At 39.1% G+C, this 18,525-nt stretch overlaps 1 protein-coding gene across 4 annotated transcripts in view; it reads right to left on the bottom strand.

Annotated features, from left to right (window-relative positions):
• The window catches only part of NTRK2 (neurotrophic receptor tyrosine kinase 2), a 271,171-nt gene that overhangs the window by 17,983 nt on the left and 234,663 nt on the right, over window positions 1–18,525 (bottom strand). The window lies entirely within an intron of this gene.

Here is an 18,525-nt window from a genome sequence, read left to right as displayed (position 1 = left end):
ATAAAATGGGAAAATTTAAGAAGATTTGGGAAGGATGGTGTATTTTCAGAAAATCAAAAAAATATTTAGAAGTGGTTAGAGTGCAATAAGAAGCTGGAAAAACAGAACAGAAGGGAGGAAAAGATAAGGGGAAGAAATGATAAGATGGATGAAGATCATGAAGTAAATTGAAAGATGAAGTGGACAAGGGGAGGGGGGTAGTTGGGGAAGGAGGAGGGGGGGTAAATATTGGGGATAGGGGAGATTTTTGTTTGACATGATATTGGTTTGAAATGGATTCTGTATGGAAAAAAAGTTTAATAAAGATATAATAAATAAAAAAGAATCTGGAACAGCTGGGCAAGACAACCAATCAGCTTCTAACTTTCATTTTCAAAGTTTCATTGAAGATTTCAGTTGATTGGTTGCAAGGCACATCTACTCCAGTTTTGATAAATTACTCCCTTTATGTTGCTGATGGAGGAAGGAGTGACGGGGATACTATAGAGTGAAATTGAGTGACATTTCTGAGTCTGCTGAGGATGCTGATATCACTTTGAAGATAGTAGCACCCAGCAGCAGTCTCAGGATTTTTGGATGTCTACACAGGGAGGGCTTTTACAGCTAAAAAAATTGCATAAAATAATATGTTAAATGCACATTCATTTTATGATAAGTTTTTTTTTCCTGAAATGATTGGTCAAGCAACATGAAACCCCTAACCAGTCCACATGTGCAAATTCCACCCTCTATGTCCAAAATAGGGGATTTCTGACTGACACATCTCTGTGCCCTCTACATGCTAATATCTCGTTGGTACTGCTATTGCTTTGTAAGTGTCTGCATTGAAAAGAAGGTTGGATTCCATTTACAGCTATTGAAGATCCCATATGTAGTAATGAATTGTGCCTTTACATCATGATGAATTGGAGATAAATTGTTTAGAACTCAGTGATAATAACTACTCACATATGGCATATTTATTTGCCATCAGAAATGACTTATTTGCACTTTAAAGGCGTAACATATGACATATGACATATGACTATAAAGGCGTAACATATGACATATGACACATTTATGACACATTTATCATTTCATCCAAATCCTCAAAAGGCTACAAAGTAACTCTAGAGGCTTCTTTTTGTGTTTATATATATACAGTATGTTTGTAGCAATGCAGAACGTTTGTTGTTTAAAGTGGTTGCAAAGGCTAAAGGTTTTTTTTACCTTAATTCATTCTCTTCATGAAAGTAAAAACACTTTTATGTGTAGCTCCCCCCCCCCCCGCCCCCCTTATACTTACCTGAGCCCAATCTCGATCCAGTGATGTGCTTGAGAGTGGGGCAAGGCCAAGCTGAACTGTGTGTGTCAATAGAGGCACACAGGCTTGGGAACAACAGTGCCCCCATAGCAAGCGGTTTGCTAGGTGGGCACTCATCAGAGGGAAGCACACCAAAATAAGAGGCTAGGGGCTGCTCTGTGCATAACCAATGCACAGAGCAGGTAGGTATAACATGTTGTTACTGATGTGAATGTACCAGATATATGTAAAGCACTGCATAAATTGATGGCGCTATATAACTACCTGTAATAAATAAATAAATATTTTTTAAAAAGTGCTTGAACCTTTACAATCACTAAGCGATGATTTCAGCTGACTCAATTAATTAAAGTTGTAATGCATAGACTTTATGAAACTGCCCCTCATTTGGAGACAATTTGAATCTTAATTTCTTGGACAGCCTCAGTTGTCCCTCGTTTTTTGTCTGAACTATATATCTCTATACAAAATGTAATTTTTTACTACCAAAAGTGTTATGCTAGACCAAACTTTTTTACCAGACTTCTATATTATTGCAGTTGTTATTTTAAACAGCCAATATAAAGGTAAACTAGAGGTTAAAGACAATAATGTTCCTGTACATTAGATCTCTGTGGTCCATATAGCATGGATCCATTATCTCCTGCGCTCAAGGACTCAGATCAAACAGGCGTTAGTGACAAGCAGCGTGTTGTGTATTCATCCACTGGTGATCAGAGATTGTGCAGCTCTATCATGAAGCTGGGGAAGCTTAATTCTTTCTTTCATCTTCCTCTACAGTCCATATAGCATGGGCCTTGGCAGGGATGTGTCTTGCCTGCATATTGTATGCTTAATGGTGTCCCTCTTTATCATTTAAGAAAGTTGTGAGTTATGCGCAAGATAAATGCCTACTAAATATTAATTCAGAAACAAGAGTGCACCCCAAGCATGCTTACACATACCTGTTCCAATGATCACCAACGTTCTGGCAATGTTTTGGTCCCCACACACTCCCAACAAGGTAATCCACACTGGGGACTTCCACAAAGACTTCCATTTAGTGCAGTGAGATTTGAGTCCATTCATTTTGAATGGGCTCAAATCACACGCCATCAGACCAAAGTCATGCATGCACCTTTTTAGAATGGCACGGCAACTGGAACGCATGGTTGTTTTGTAAGAGAATGTAAAATTGTTAGCCATGTTTTGAAAGCATGTCTCGGTCAGGTGATCACTGCCCAGTAAATGCAATCCATATTCCTCTTTATTGAGTAGCCTGTGAGTATCTGCAGAACCAAAAGGAGGTAAAAATGCAATGACGTTTGTTCAAGTCCTTCTATTGTAATAAACTGGCCTGGAAAAGGTTCTCAAAAAATCAAAAAAACATAGAGTTTTACTGTAGTTCAATAATGAAGTGAGAAGGGATTACTGAAAAGAAACATTATAGTAATTATAAAGTTAGAAAGTGAAGCACCATATAAAAACAAACAAGAGACAAAAAAAGACAATTCCTTGGTCTTTGGTAAGAACCAGGGCTTCATTCTTTCTTAGAGTTATATTAACTCCAAGACAGGACCAATGCACATTAATGGACAGAACCAAGAGCTTAAAATGTGCATTCATTCAGAATTATCCCCTTAACTCTTACTAGGTTGTATGATTGCATAGAACCCACACAAATGTAAAGTACATTTGGCATTTTTCTATGAGATTAAGAAAACGTATTATTAGTACATTTATGTACTGCCCATATAATCCCCATATAAGAGCCCTATATTTCCCACTGTTCATTCAGGTTTCCACATGTCCAAGTTCTCAAACCATGGTTCATCAAATATCTCGGTGATCAGATGGGAACTGGGTCACTTTCTTAACATGTTGCACAGAAATCTGTGTGGGAAAGATATCTATAATGTTGCAGCAAAATTATAATTAATAATCATATCCATATATATATGGGTTATACAGTAAATTAATTCTACCACTTAAATAAACCACATGTATAGGAGAAGAAGTGCTGTAACCATTGGCTAAAAACTTTCCTGGGGGAGCTCATAGGGAATATAATATAGGGCATCTGGCCCACAAAAAAGTGTAAAGCAACAATGGTTCTAAAAGATATTGTTATCTTATATAAGTCTGTGTGCTTTGTATTCCCAGGTGTAAGTCATCATAAATATGATTTATCAATATTGCCTAGTGACTGCATGGAATGTTTATATGGATACACCTTCACAGATCAGTTAAATAAACATCACATAGGGAACATAAATGGCAGCAGTTTGCCTTCCTTTGGATCAACTGTGAGTATAGGGTTCTGTATATGGAGATAATGTATTTGTTTTGTAATTTGTAAACATTCCATTATAGTGCACAAGGAAATTAAGAAAAAAGGGATTTTTGCTTGCACATGAATGGATGATTGAAGTCAGCACAACTTTACCTCATTCCCTAATTTCCAAAGGGAATGTTCACTTAGTAAATGAGGTGTATTTGTGCTTGCTTAGATCAGCCAATCATGTATGTATATTTATCCTTGCACGTGATTGGATTTTCTTTGACGTTTCACTTTGTTTTATTTTATTCACTTTGAAAGTAAAAATACTTTATTTCTTTAGTAAATAAAGGTCAGTCTATCTATTTATTTTTTATAATGCCAATCCCTTTATTTTTAATTATACAAATTTTTATGCAGATAAGGACAACAGCTGGGACAAGTAGGGGACAATCACTGACCCAGGGAAGCACTCTAGCAGTGTTATGTTTGCTCATTGGTGTCTCTGAAGTGACTGTGGTGAGTTAAAATTGAGATGCTAGCATCTATCCATGAGACCACTATAACTCAGACATTAAGCATGTGGGAAAAGATTCACCAGTTTGATGAGATTAAAACAAAATGTTTTGGCCTCAGTACACACCGGAGTTTATTTACTAAAGCTGGACAGTGCACAATCAGGTGCACTTCTGCATAGAAACCAATCAGTTTCCAGGTTTTATTGCCAAATCTTAATTGAACAAGCTGAGGTTAGAAGCTGATTGGTTTCTATGCAGAAGTGAGCCTGATTTTGCACTCTTCAGCTTTAGTAAATAAACCCCATCCTGTAGTAGAAAGCCAACACTTCTCATTGTCCTGAAAACATTGGGTAACTGGTCATGACTGATAGAAAGAGCCAAATACAATCCAAAAACCAGTTTCCTTTGGCAATAAACCAGACTAATTGGAGGCTTACAATGACCCTATGTACATAGCCAGAGATACACTGAATTGATTGAAAGCAAAGGACATAAATGTCTAAATAATAGTCCCGTCAAGACCTTAATCAAGCTGAGAATCTTTATCAAGACTTTAAATTTGCAGATCACCAGCAGTCCCATTCAACTTGACAGAACAATATGGCCAAGAAGAATGAGCCAAAATTGTGGGGTCAACAGATACAAAGTTGTAGAATATGCAAAGCTGGTAGAGAATAAACCCCTAAAGACTTGCAGCTGTAGTTGTAGCCAAATGAGGTTTTACTAAATATTTACTCAGAGATGAGAGAGGGGGAGTTGCTGTACAGTTTTTTTTTGCTTAGTCAACTTTTCTGTCATGATGAAAATATGTTACGCCTTTAAAGTGCAAAATACTAACTCCAGTGTTTAGTTTTAAACCAAAGCCCTGCACTGGCCAAAAATAAAAGGACAGCAATACTCCTTCAGTGTTCTCATTCTCTGCAAAACTTCTCCTTGACATTGTCACGCACTGCTCTGTAGTCCAGTGCCAGTCCTCTTCTTGACTGAATGATGCCCAACTGATACCCAGCTTTTTTAACCCACTTCCTATGAGCTCACAGCATTCCCTGGGGATGTGCCATCATGTCACCATGAGCAGAATGGGACTGACGTCATATCCATTGTGCTCTTTATTTTACTGAGAACGGCCCAGTGGCAGAGAAGAGGTGAAAAAGATCCTGCACATCATAAAACTGGCCAGAAGGTATCTAAAAACAGGTAAAAATGTTTATAATAAACTTCTGATGGGGGAGGAAGGGTTAAACCGCTAACTATAATTTCAACTTGTAATACTTCAAATGTGCAAAAAGTCCAACTGAAGTAAACACTTGCAAAGCACTGTAACCGACTACATACATTTTTATTTTAGTATCTTCTCATATGTAAAATACCTGTATTTATCACACACACATATCCAATGACAGACTTTTGATTGCCTTTTGTTTGCATTTTTGTGATTCAGGTACATTGATAAACAATTGTCAGAGAACATCCTTTAAGGTTTCAACCACAAGCCAACTGTTTACCTGTTGAAATACATTAAAATGATTTACATGGGGAACGATAGAGAAGTGCAGTGATGGCACCGCATACTAATTTTGAAACTAATGACTCCTTCCCATCTCTACCTTCCTTACTCTGAACTGCCTATTTCAAGCAGAGCAGGTCGGCTGCCATGGAAACTGAGCCCTGGAATGCACAGGACCCATGCAATCAACAACTGCTCTGAGCTCTGCAGCTCCAAGTTTAACCCTTCGGTTGGTAACAGCTTGGAAATTTGAGAGGTTAAATTAAAATAGCTGTATGAAGCAAAATGAAGCATTATCCCAAGAATGTTATGTTAACTAACAGGTCAAGCAGATTGCTGTCAAGGAATGCTGTATTACAAAGTACATTCTGCAGACAGGTGGCCATGCCAGCAAATAGATTAAATTACTGGTTTAATAATGCATTAGTATTAATGGTAAATAACCTTCACTAAGGTACCTTCTGCAACTTAAGCACTGGTTTTCTTAATAAATTATTAAATGAGCAATTTAATGTACATTACTGGTGGGGTGCTTGATCTATTTTTCTTGGTGAATGCTGTGTTTGTTTTTAAAATGGCTGTTCCTCCTGAGAGCACCCACACTATTTGCACTTCCATCCAGAGGAACAGAAAAGGTGCTGTATTCACATTAGGCTCTACAAACAGCAGAACATCATACAACTCTTGTATTGTAGTTTCTCTGCTGTGAACGTATTAAATATCGCGATTGTCACTGTATTTAGGCTGTATTTAGGCTACAGTTTCTTACTTTCCTTTTTGCCAATATGAAGGCACCATTTTTCCAAATATTTAAACCTACCTGCCTAATAAAAATATGTAAAAACATTATGGGGTAGTTCACACTATCCCATGACATCCCCACAGCCCCAAAATGTGAATGGACATGGCGTTCAATGACTTCTTCCTATAAGATCCACCACACTATTCTCATTATCATCAGTTTTCCTTAAAGGCCATTCACAGACACCATTTCCCTCCCAACTCTGCACTGAATGCAGTTCTCAGTGGGACCTTCATGCAGTAGTGTGAAGTCGAAAAAGGAAAGAATGCAAGCTACCTCCACCACCTTAATCCAAGTTCACACTTTCAGAACTCAACCTAAACACAAACCTTCTTGTCTGAGACCCTGGCCAAGATTGCTACTACAAGATCCATGCTCTTTCACCTCTATGATGAATCTACACGTAACTACCTAGATAAACTCAACCAGCAATGTTTCAGTTCAGCGATAAATGTGGCAAATCTTTGGCATGAGCCCTCCATGCCAAAACCTCCCAATCTTACGTTCTGTCTATTAAGAATTTCAAGCACTAAACTGTCTATACTTCTTTCATTTTAAAAACATTTAGTGACTACTTTTCCAAGCTTTACAATTTTGGGGGATCAAACCTTGTGTTGACCAGTCACAAGATTGATTCATTAAGCGATTCCCCCCACCCTTCCATTGACATCAATATGTGAGACATAATGGATATCCTACTCACTCAATTGGAACTGATATCCATGACTAAACACACCCCATTAAGTCCTTAATTCCATCTTTACAGACACTTACTTCTGCAACCAAGCTCTTGAAGCCCACATCTTTCTCATCCCAAGGCCCGATTATGATCATTGCTTAGGTTTTAACTATTGACAAATCTTGCCTTTATGAGTGGAAGTAAAACTCTATGCTAAATTGATAGCTAACAGACGCCAACCTCTTCTGCCATGGTTGATAAACACAGATCAAATAGGGTTTGTGCAAGGCCAAGAAGTCAGGGACAATACCGTCAAAACTCACTAATGCATCATGCCCAAAACTCAAATATGCTCACATGCCTTATGTCGGTGGATGCAGAAAGGGCCTTTGATCATGTTCACTAGTTTTTTATAAAACATTCTATAAAACAATTAAGCCTAGGCCTTAGCCTCCTCCACAAATCATGTCACTTTACTCCTCCCCCTCAGCTATAGTCAATAGGGTCACCAGCTCCCTATTCCCTAAATTCTTGATATGAAATGACATGTGCCAAGAATGTCCTCTAAAACTCCTCTTATATGTATTAACCATGGAACACTTAGCCATCACCCTCAGACCCAATCTCCCCATGTCAGGTATCCAAACTGCCTTGCTACATACAATGTTCTCTTGTTTTGGATAATCTTCTTCTTTATGTCATGAAACTCTACATATCCATGTCATCTGAAATTTACGTGCTTCAGTTCTGTGAGAAACGTTATAGTTAAAGTGTTACTAAACCCACAACAGTAAAATCAGTCTGTATATGCAGTAAAGCATGCTTGTTATAGTCACTGTGGAACCTAACGGTTTAATCCTCTGCATTGTGTAAAAAGGCTGTTTGATCCTGACTTCTCTGATCCTCCCCTTCTTCCAGTGTCCCCCTGTTATCCTCTGCATGTGCTCAGTTTGGTGTGTATTGCTAGAGAGGTTTTTTTTTCTTGGGAGAGTGCATGCAATCAGCACTGTCCAGACAGAGGTCAGGGGTTTTACATCATCCTAGAGCAGAAAGAAAACTCCTTCTATGAGCTTTAACATGTGCTCTGCTGGACACTGATAGAAGTCACAAGACTGCTCTAACTGCTGATAAAGGTATTTAGCAGTTTATATTTACCTAAATAATTGCATGTCCATGTTCTGTGTACTGTGGGAGACCAGATATAGTAAATGCAGGGTCCTGGGTTTAGTAACACTTTCCTCCCTCTCCCATCTCCACTGACAAAACATGCATGTTTGGTGATATGAATATACATTTTTATATAAGTCTGTAAACCAAAGATCTTTTGTTTGCTAGATCATGCTGGCATATCCTAACACTTGCTTATATCTATGGCAAACTATGAAGATTCATTGGTATGACTGACTGCAGTAAGGGCATTTGTTGGTAATGTCAGAAACTGAAGCAAATAGTTCTGTCTTTTATTTCAAATATTGAAGAATAGTTTGCCACTTTAGTAATTACTAATTAAAGCAGTAATAAATCCAAAGGCAAGCATGTATTATACCAAAGCTTACCAACTCTAAGATGTGTTGATTGCATTAGTTTTCTTTTTTAGTCTTTTTCTCCTTTATTTTCACCTGGTGATCCTGTCAGTAAGTCCGATGTTTTTCAAGAGAACAAGCTGTTCTGCAGATATAGCCATTGCAGAGTTGAGACTATCAGAGGGGTGCTTACCATGATCGCTTTTTGTTTTTTTTTTATTTATTAATGTAAAACTTTTTTTCAAAAGGAACAAAAACCTGTTGCTGTACCTACTTATAAAGTGTTATTTGGAGTGTGTCTAAACCTGCTAATGCATTTAACACCACCATCCCCCCCTAGATTAACTATGCTGCTGTCCAAAGGTGTCCCTGTGCTCTTTCATCCAGAGTGGAGGCAGTCTAATACAGAAAGTGTGTTAAATGGCTAGATCACCAGATGAAAACAGAGGGGGGAAAAAGCCTAAAAAAGAAAACGAATGCAGCCACCACATCTAATGATTGGTAATCTGCAATATATAAAAAATTTTTGTTTAGGGTTTAATACCACTTTAAATAAACAAAGGGAAATACTGTTTAGATTGGAGGATGCCAAAGGTAAAACTGAGATCTGGACCTTAAGCACAACCTTCTCCAAAGAGAAGGTAAGTAGCAAAAGCGCAAACACATCTTAAATCCCAGCTCAAAACAGTACCCCCTCCCCCTTGGTATTCCCTGACATCTTTTTTTTTTAATATTAAATACACCTTTTACTATGCATCATTGATCTTGTTCCATCATGCTGTTTCTACTCTTTTTACTCTGGCAGTGGGCAGGTGATGATGTGGCCCTACTCTCTGCAGCATTTTCCTTTGAAAGCAGGGCTTTAAGATGTACTCATATACATGTACTCAATCCAGGGCTCATAAGAAGTGGGCATGATGCTGGGCATTATTCAGCCTAGAAGAGGGCTGAAATTTATAGAAGGATTCTGCGTGGTACTACTCAAGAGATAGCTGCTTTTTAACAAAGTGTTGAGCTGGTTAGTATTTTTTATAGGCTGGAATTCAGCTTTGATTGAAACCACCAAGCAAACAGCAAAATATACATTTGCAATTAATATATGTAATTATTTTTAAAAATATATATATATTTTTTAATTTTTGGGGATGAATACAATTGCTGCTTCCCCCAAGTTGTCATTATATAATGGAAAAACAGTCTGAACTCTTTGATTCAAACATGAGCCAATCATATTATTAATATTATTATTATTATAATACAGGATTTATATAGCGCCAACAGTTTGTTCAGCGCTTTACAATATAACGGGAGACAATACAGTAACAATACAGTTCAATACAAGAGGGATAGGAGGGCCCTGCTCCTTGAAGCTTACAATCTAGGAGTGAGGGGCTACTGGTACAAAAGGTAGTAACTGTGGGTGATGGACTGGTAGGAGGAGTAGAAGATTCCATTATTAGCTGAGGGCAGGATAGGCTTCCCAGAAGAGATAGGTTTTCAGAGATCGCCTAATAGGGAGCAGAGTAGGCGATAGTCTGATAAATTGGGGTAGAGAGTTCCAGAGGATGGGGGAAGCTCTGGAAAAGTCCTGGAGACAAGCATGGGAGGAGGAGACAAGGGAGCTAGAGAGCTTGTTTGAAAGAATAGCAGTTCTAGAGACAGGTATACTCCTATTTGCAGGGTAGTGGGGTCATTCACTGGTGGATTTTATTTTTTCTGCATTTGCAATGTAATTGCCCTTTCACATATCCCTTCTGTGCTAGTTATAACTTGACCAAGTTGTTTAACGGCACCTATATAGCAAGGGAGACCAGGATGCATTCTTTCTGATTTGAAAATACCAGAGGACCAATGCACTTTACAAATTAATTCCCAATACTTTTGCTATAATTTTCCATCAAGGACATTGATGGGTATCTGAAGTGATCCCTACCAGACTACAGAATGGCTGTGATAAAAAGGCCATAGACTGCATCAAGCAACTGATGAAGCTTTAAGGCAATATAATTGGAAAGTGGATGCAACCTCTTCTTTCAACAGATATAATGATCATTTAGAACATATATACATTAAACCAAAAATATTATTTTTAGAGTGTTATTGCTAAAAAGTGACTACTGTGTATGCATAGCTTTCGCTTATTAACCCTTTTAAATCAGATCTGCCTTTACACTGCAGGAAGAGGTATCCTAGCAACCTCTGAATAGCATCTCTTGTGCTGTGTGCAGATGAAGTGCTTGAGATCTGAATTAATTGGCTACTAGGCAACTGCTTGGTAGTGGTGCAGAGATGAGTCCAAAAATGCACTCAATGCATGGGTTAATACTCAGGAAGGAAACAATCTAGTTCTTCATTTTAAGTAAATATTTTCTCTAGTGTGGCAGCACAAGACTACCTACTGGACTGAGAAATATTTAATTGAGGAGGGGGGGGGGGGGGTTAGCTTAATTACGGACACAATTTACAATAACCATGCATGAAACGGATGTGAGAAAAATACAAAAATTGATTGTTAATTTCATGCAATTGCTAAAAAAAATTAATCAATAGTATGTAATAAAGGATTGGGAAGCTCCGCATAAATTTCCCTCAGAGAATGCTAATGAACATGAAACCAAGGACTGGCAGTGAAATAAAACATCTAATAAATATTTAAACTGTTCTGCATTAGAACAATTTACGTTAATGACATTTTCTCCACAAAAAAAAATAGTAGATTGATGTTTGTATATTGAACATATTTGATCTATGTGGAGAATTAGATGATTTTAAATAGGTGACAAACAAATGGCAGCACAGTCCGAAGATGAAGGACAGTCTGAAATGATGATTGGAATTATTTTAAGATCTGTAGAGCAGATGGGAGACTGAAAGTCTTGATTCCTGTGTTCCAATAAATGTCGCCTGTGTGTCTCTTGCTCATTTGTTCTATGGATTTGTAACCTAGGAAACCTGAACATGGACTCTGAGAAGTATTGCTGAGAAACCATTAATCCCTAAATGCAATATATGTACAAAGGATTTTGCTTTATTTTTACTCATAACATAATAAATTGTACTGTGCAACACAAGAAAATGGCGATCGTGTGAAAAATGTCACCTCTTGTAGGTCTCTGCATTTACATTTAACTGCCAAAGCTAAGTAACTGGGGATGGTCTGCTAATCATTTGATCTACAGCTTCCAGTATGAAGAGTAGTATGTACATTATAAGTTTATGGTAGTGCAGAAATAGTTCTTAAAACAGTGGTATACATTTTGCTAAAGCCCAACCCCAGGATATTAGCAACCCCCCACCACTCCTATCCCCAATACCTAATTGCAGGTATGAAAAAAATAAAAACCTATCCAAATTTCCCTTTTACTTACCTGAAGCCACAATTTACTTCCTGGAGTCTAGTTTGGGTGTCCACATCGCTATCTGTATGATATGGACACCTCCTATTGGGGAAGGCAACACTTTCAGCAGCCGGATTTTCTCTCATAAGGTCAGGGCTGCTGTTAGAAACCAGATACAAAGAAAAACAAACAGAGGGCGCACCGGCCTAGTGCATTATCGTAAAAAATGTATTGGAAGGATAAAAAGTGGCTCTGAGGAAGAGGTTGAGACCTCGAAAAGCGTTAGCCTGTTGGAAGTCCACGGTTCCATTTTTGTGGACTTATATGTAATGTGGATTGGACACTGCTGTGTAGCATGATGTGCCTTTGTCCTGTTCGCTTATTGTGAGTATGATACTTCCTTCCAATACATTTTTTACAATAATGCACTAGGCCAGTGCGCCCTCTGTTTGTTTTTCTTTGTATCCAGTGACATTGGACTACCCCGGTCCGTTGAGGGCATTTTCCAGGATATTTGTGATGTTACCATAAACGTAGCCGAGTCCATCTTGAAGTGCAGGAGTACCAAGTTTGCTGTGTTTCTGCTGTTAAAAACCACAGGGCCCCATACAGCCAATGTGAAGGGGCCCCCTCCCCCTCAAAAAAACACTATGCTTCAGTTATGAATGAATACAGTAGCTAATTGTTACTGATCACTCATTGTATTCATTCAGAAAAGGAAGGGGCTGGTAAATGTGACATATTTACTTAACCCTTTCGCCAATATCTATCCTGAAGGATCCTATTTTGTGCCTGCAGCTGCTGGGAGGGAGAGGAGGGAAGCCAGCAGCTCTGCAGGCACACAGGGGGGACTGGGCAGCAGGGGGAAACGTTTGGTGCACAGGGAGGGTGATGGGTGCACCAGGAGGGGTAATTATTGGAAACGATCCCCTGTATGGTTTCTCTCTGCAGCTGTTAGAGGAAGAGGAGAAGAAGCCAGCCTTTAGCTGCTGCAGAGAGAGCCATGCAGGGGATTGGTTCCATTAACTTCCTCTGCTGTGCCAATCACCCTCCGAGCCCACATTTGATTCACCCATCTGCCTGGCCCCCCCTGCTGGCCTGGGCCCCATACAGGAGAACTGGTGGTACACCCTTATCCACAGCCCTGCATAGGGTCCTGAGGCAGGAAAACTCACAGTGGTGGTGAGGGGACCAGTGCTCAAGAAGATATCTAGGAGGGAAAATGCCCAGTCCCCATGGAAGGAAATTAGCCTGACTTAAATTATTACTTTGATCCACTGCAAGATGGGTTAGGTGTTTGGAATCAGGACAGAGGAGTGAGGTACTTGATGCACAATCCAATATTTAAACTTCATTTTTGCCTGGAGTTGGGCTTTAAATACTGGGGTCCTTGCATGTAGCCTTTCATTGTATCCTGTTAATGTAGTGTGGAATTTATACATATCCTGGCAGTTTATGGATGCACTGTAAAAACCAGGGGCTCAAGGACTCAAACATCTTCTTTCCTCATTCCTTCTGCTTTTTTGCCTGTAAATAAAGAAGAAGGCAGTGGTGCAAACCATGTGTGCGCCTCCCTCCAGTTGTTGTACAGAACTAACAGGCTCTATGTAGTGACTGGAGGAAAATACACATGTGATCTGCATTCTCCTCTTCTCCCATGAAAGGCAAAGGCAGTGACAACAGCTTTTGGAGGAAGTAACTGGGGACCAGAGGGTAAAGTGAGGACTTTTTTATTGTCACTGTAGGAAGCTGCCAACTGAGATTAGATTCTCATATTTCTACATAGTAGAGATGCCTTGAGAGTCAGAGAAATTCTGTGATGACACTTGATATTAGAGAAATCTTCATTTTGAAATCCAGATGAGTACAGCACTTTGCTACTCGACACATAGCTTATGGTCTGTGTAATGTGTCACTGAGAGCAGGCGTCTGTGCACAGAGATATCACAGCAGCACACTGTAATTTTATATGGCAAGACAAATAAACTTCCAGACATTAACAGAATATAAAGGTTTATGTAAGTCACAAAAAGGCCAGGTAGCTTAGCTTCCATTGATTGCTAGGAGGAAGGTGTTTTCCTTACTTGAGACTTCGATTCCTTAATTTTTGATCTGCTGATCCAAGCCAGACCTCATGTCTTAGGGTGACAATGCTGAAAAGCACATGTCTCTGGAGGAGCAGTATCGTCACCCTATTGTAGGATACATGGGCTGCTGGTTGGCTGTTAGAAAGTATATGTGAAACCAGCCTACTGCATAACTTTCAGCTTTTGTTCTACGCATCACTATGACGTGTGCTCTTGTAGCAGAGCAGAGCTGAAGAGCTGTTCACGGCTTTCTTTTACACATAAAATTACTTTTGAAAAAATGACAGCGAAACACAATTTTGGAACATAGCATACTTACCTATGTGCATTGCTTGTTAGGGTTTACCAATCCATATTGTTATATTCTCTTGGCGTGTTTAATCTGCAACTGACCGAATAACAACACCTAGGGGTTGATTTAATAAAGCTGGACAATGCAAAATCCTGTCCAGCTGTGCATGGTAGCCAATGAGCTTCTAACTTCAACTTGTTCAATTAAACTTTGACAATAAAACCTGGAAGCTGATTGGTTTCTATGCAGAGCTGCACCAGTTTTTGTACTCTTCAATTTTAGTAAATCGCCCTCCTACCATCTGATCATTTCTTATAGATCTTATAGTGAGTGGCAGAATAATGAGATAAGTGTGGTGTTAATACCTCTGGTCTGTAAATGTCACTATTTACAGTTGTTACTTGTTATAATACTTTCTATACTCATCCACCTTACTAACCGTTCTGTATCAGCCACCCCTCTCTGCCAATCCCTCTACTGGCTTCCCATTGCCCAACGGATAAAATTCAAAACATTAACAATAACATATAAAGCCATTTATAACTCTTCCCCAAATTACATCATTGATCTTGTCTCCAAATATCACCCAAACCGTACTCTCCGCTCCTCGCACGACCTCCTACTCTCTAGCTTCCTTGTCTCCTCCTCCCATGCTCTTCTCCAGGACTTCTCCAGAGCTTCCCCCATCCTCTGGAACTCTCTACCCCAATTTATCAGACTATCGCCTACTCTGCTCACTTTTAGGCGATCTCTGAAAACCTATCTCTTCAGGGAAGCCTATCCTGCCCTCAGCTAATAGTGGAATCTTCTACTCCTCCTACCAGTCCATCCCCCACAGTTACTACCTTTTGTACCACTAGCCCCTCCCTCCTAGATTGTAAGCTTCAAGGAGCAGGGCCCTCCTATTCCTCTCGTATTGAACTGTATTGTTGCTGTATTGTCTCCCGTTATATTGTAAAGCGCTGAGCAAACTGTTGGCGCTATATAAATCCTGTATTATAATAATAATACTCTACAGGTTAATTACAGTTGCTGATATGATATATTCAAAAGCATGCATGTGTATTATGTATGCTTGAACTTGGTTATAAATCACTCTATAAGTATAAGGAGAATGTCTCTTCTATCTCTACAGCAGCCTCCACTCATTGGTGAGCTTGCAATGCCTTTTACTGCTTGGATTTGTATGTTTGAGAATGATGTACTGTACTTGTTACTAATCAGCAGTTCCTTTTTGGGATTAGGATGTGTTACTATAGGCTGAGGTATGCCTGGCAGTTTGAATTAATACTATTGGCTACCATCTGGAGCCTTGCCATCTAGTTACAATAGTTGCTTAAGGTATTTGGCTACACTGTCCCACACTTGTCTGTTTGTTATCTGTGGGCTGGCGTTGTATATTGATCCAAGCTACCACACACAAGATTACATTACGGTTTGAGGAAATTGTTCCCCCCCTCATCCACCTGTGTCCTCTGGTGTCCTGAGAGGGGTCCCACCGTTGTGCTCCTTGTTGGTCTCCATCTAATTGTTCCTATCTTACTATCCCTATATGGCCATGTAATGTTGGGTTGAGCATCAGTATGGTGAACCCTATCTGAACCCACGAAGAAGCCAATGTGGCAAAATGCATTGGGAGATGACACCTTCCTTCTGTATCATCTCATTTGACATACTATCATTATTACATTTTACATACAATCTTTCAACTTAGGAAGGTGTTTTGAGGTTCACTGTACTGAACATTTTATATGGTATCATCCACTTATTGCTTTTATGGGTTTATAGGTATATACTATCGCTATGCCTTTGGAGAATACTTTAATTTCATCCATACCCAACATATTTACCTAAATTTAAACTTTTTGGCTAGGGATTGACTTTGGTCATGCTTTAAATGTGGATTTGTGGTTTTGTCCACTTGGCTCACCTTTGAACCTTTGATGGAGGGACCAGGGGCGGACTGACAACTCATGGTGCCCCCGGGCAATAGGGGATCATGGGGCCCCTGTGTCCTTGCCCAAACTCAAAATAGCCTATGAAAAAGGTACCAGGAGCATCTCATGGGGCCCCCTACTGACCCCGGGCCCTCGGGCAGTGCCCGAGTTTCCAAATGGTCAGTCCGTCCCTGGGAGGGACCCTCCCCTCTTGGATCCTATGCTCATGGTTCCTGCTGGCTTTCTACAAACCTTTTGATGCCTCACCGGAATCATATGTTATATCTCAGGAAGCGGGCTATTGTCCTCGGAAACACATCGGAAAGGGATTCAAGCACAACTTTGGAGCAACTATGTCAACTATGGTTCTTATGTTATCAAGGATATGTCTTGTAATATCATGTGATAAGCCTGTTTGTTACAAGTTACACATGCTTTTTAAGATGAGCTATGTGATTGCCCAAAATCCTTACCACAACTGTGGTTTTACTTTGTTCAATAAAGTTGTATTTTTTACATTTTGAGTATTATATTTTCATTTTGGTGTGGTACCTCCTAAAGCCCCATTAGCTTTCTCTAGTTAGGGTTTCCATGTGTTTCAGTATCTTGTCAATAAGGGGTGTGGCACCAGTAAAATCCACTAACAAGGGGTGAGTCCTTTATCATAGGCCTCCCTTTACCCCCTTTTTCTACTAATGCTCTATAATTATTACAATTTACATACAATCTTTCAACTTAGGAAGGTGTTTTGGGATTCACTGTACTTGATGATATCAGAAAAAAAGCTGAAGACTAAAAAAATACAAATGTGGGGTTCACAAATTGTTACACAGCAGTTTATATGACTCCCTTCATCACTACACTGTGTTACAGTCAATTCTTAAGAACAAATGGGTTCTAATTATTTGACTCTATAGCTTGTTTGGCTGAAGAATGTTACCCCCAACATTTTTACATGACAGTTTTTTTTACCACGGGTCACTTAGTCAATGAACTCTGCCTATAAACTAATAAACTATACAGTAGCTGTTATTTCATCCATTCCACACAATACTGCATTACTAAATAGGCTAATGAGCTACAAAACTGACATCTATGGTACAAAATGGTCTATTTATTAAAAAAAACTGCTGATTGTCATCTCCATCCATAATGTGGTATTTTCTGAAATACCACAGTCAGAGAAATACTGTATAATGGCCACTAGATGGGTCTGATGATCATAGGAAAAACCATGTTAAACATATTACAAGGATTACCGGTATTTGCAACAGTTGAGTGAATTCTGAACACAGCACATTTTTTCATAAACAAAGCCCAAAGTCTGATGCATTTTAATGTTTCTTTCCATTTTGCAGATTTCTCCCACTGAAACATCTAGCAGCATACAGAAACAGTCTGTTTTCAGCTTATAACAGCTCCAACTAACTATAAATTTATAATAAACTTGCATTCAATATATAAATTGTCACGGTTGCATGGTGTCATTAAAGAAAGAGCCACTTTCAGCAGTTCTAGTAAACAGACTAGGAATTCAGCTGTCACACTGACAGATGGTCTTTGGGTGGAAAGTGTGGGAATGTGCACCACAAGGGGTATTCTAGGGTGCACAAGATACATAATGACTTAAATAAAACTCTTACACCTTAGCTAGTCCATTATTGGTCCACAAGTGGTTAAAATAAAACATCGACCCATTTGTACCCACTTCTGCCCAACTTGTACCCAACTGCAGGCTCCACTGGGAAGAAGTCCTTTTATTTATAGTATGGCCTCCCTCAGGATGGTGTTTACTCATACCGGTGCTCCTTTCCCCTATTAAAAGCAACCGCATATGTAGACCTAAGGAGGGATCCATACAGCTCAGTGCATTCAACACAATCTAAACTGTCAGAGCTTAAAAACACTGAAATGGCTATGAAGTAAGTATAATTATTTCTCTACAATGGATGGAAATATTCGTTAGCTTTTAATCAGCAGAGGATATAATTTATTGTTTTAAAGTGAACTTCCCCACTTATATAAATTACTAATGTAGTAATAAGTGGACACATCAGTGTGTGACAAGAAACAAATGGACTACAAAAATAAAGGTGACTGTGTGGCAATGATTACTGTTTGTAGCCTAAAAGCTTTTACTTAAAATGAAGAAACAGAAGTTGCAATACTGCTTTCCTGACTTCCCAGAAATTCTGCAAATCTAAATCATGAGTCATAACCTCATTTCAGCTACTATGCTTTTAAAGGGAACTTTTCCATTACCCAAGCATGTGAATATAGTG

This window comes from Staurois parvus, unplaced genomic scaffold, assembly GCF_062004578.1.
Source record: "Staurois parvus isolate SC_StPar_1 unplaced genomic scaffold, SC_StPar_1.0 ptg001432l, whole genome shotgun sequence".
NCBI lineage: Eukaryota > Metazoa > Chordata > Amphibia > Anura > Ranidae > Staurois > Staurois parvus.
The sequence above is the reverse complement of the archived record's forward strand: the minus strand, read 5'-3'. Positions and strand labels throughout refer to the sequence as shown.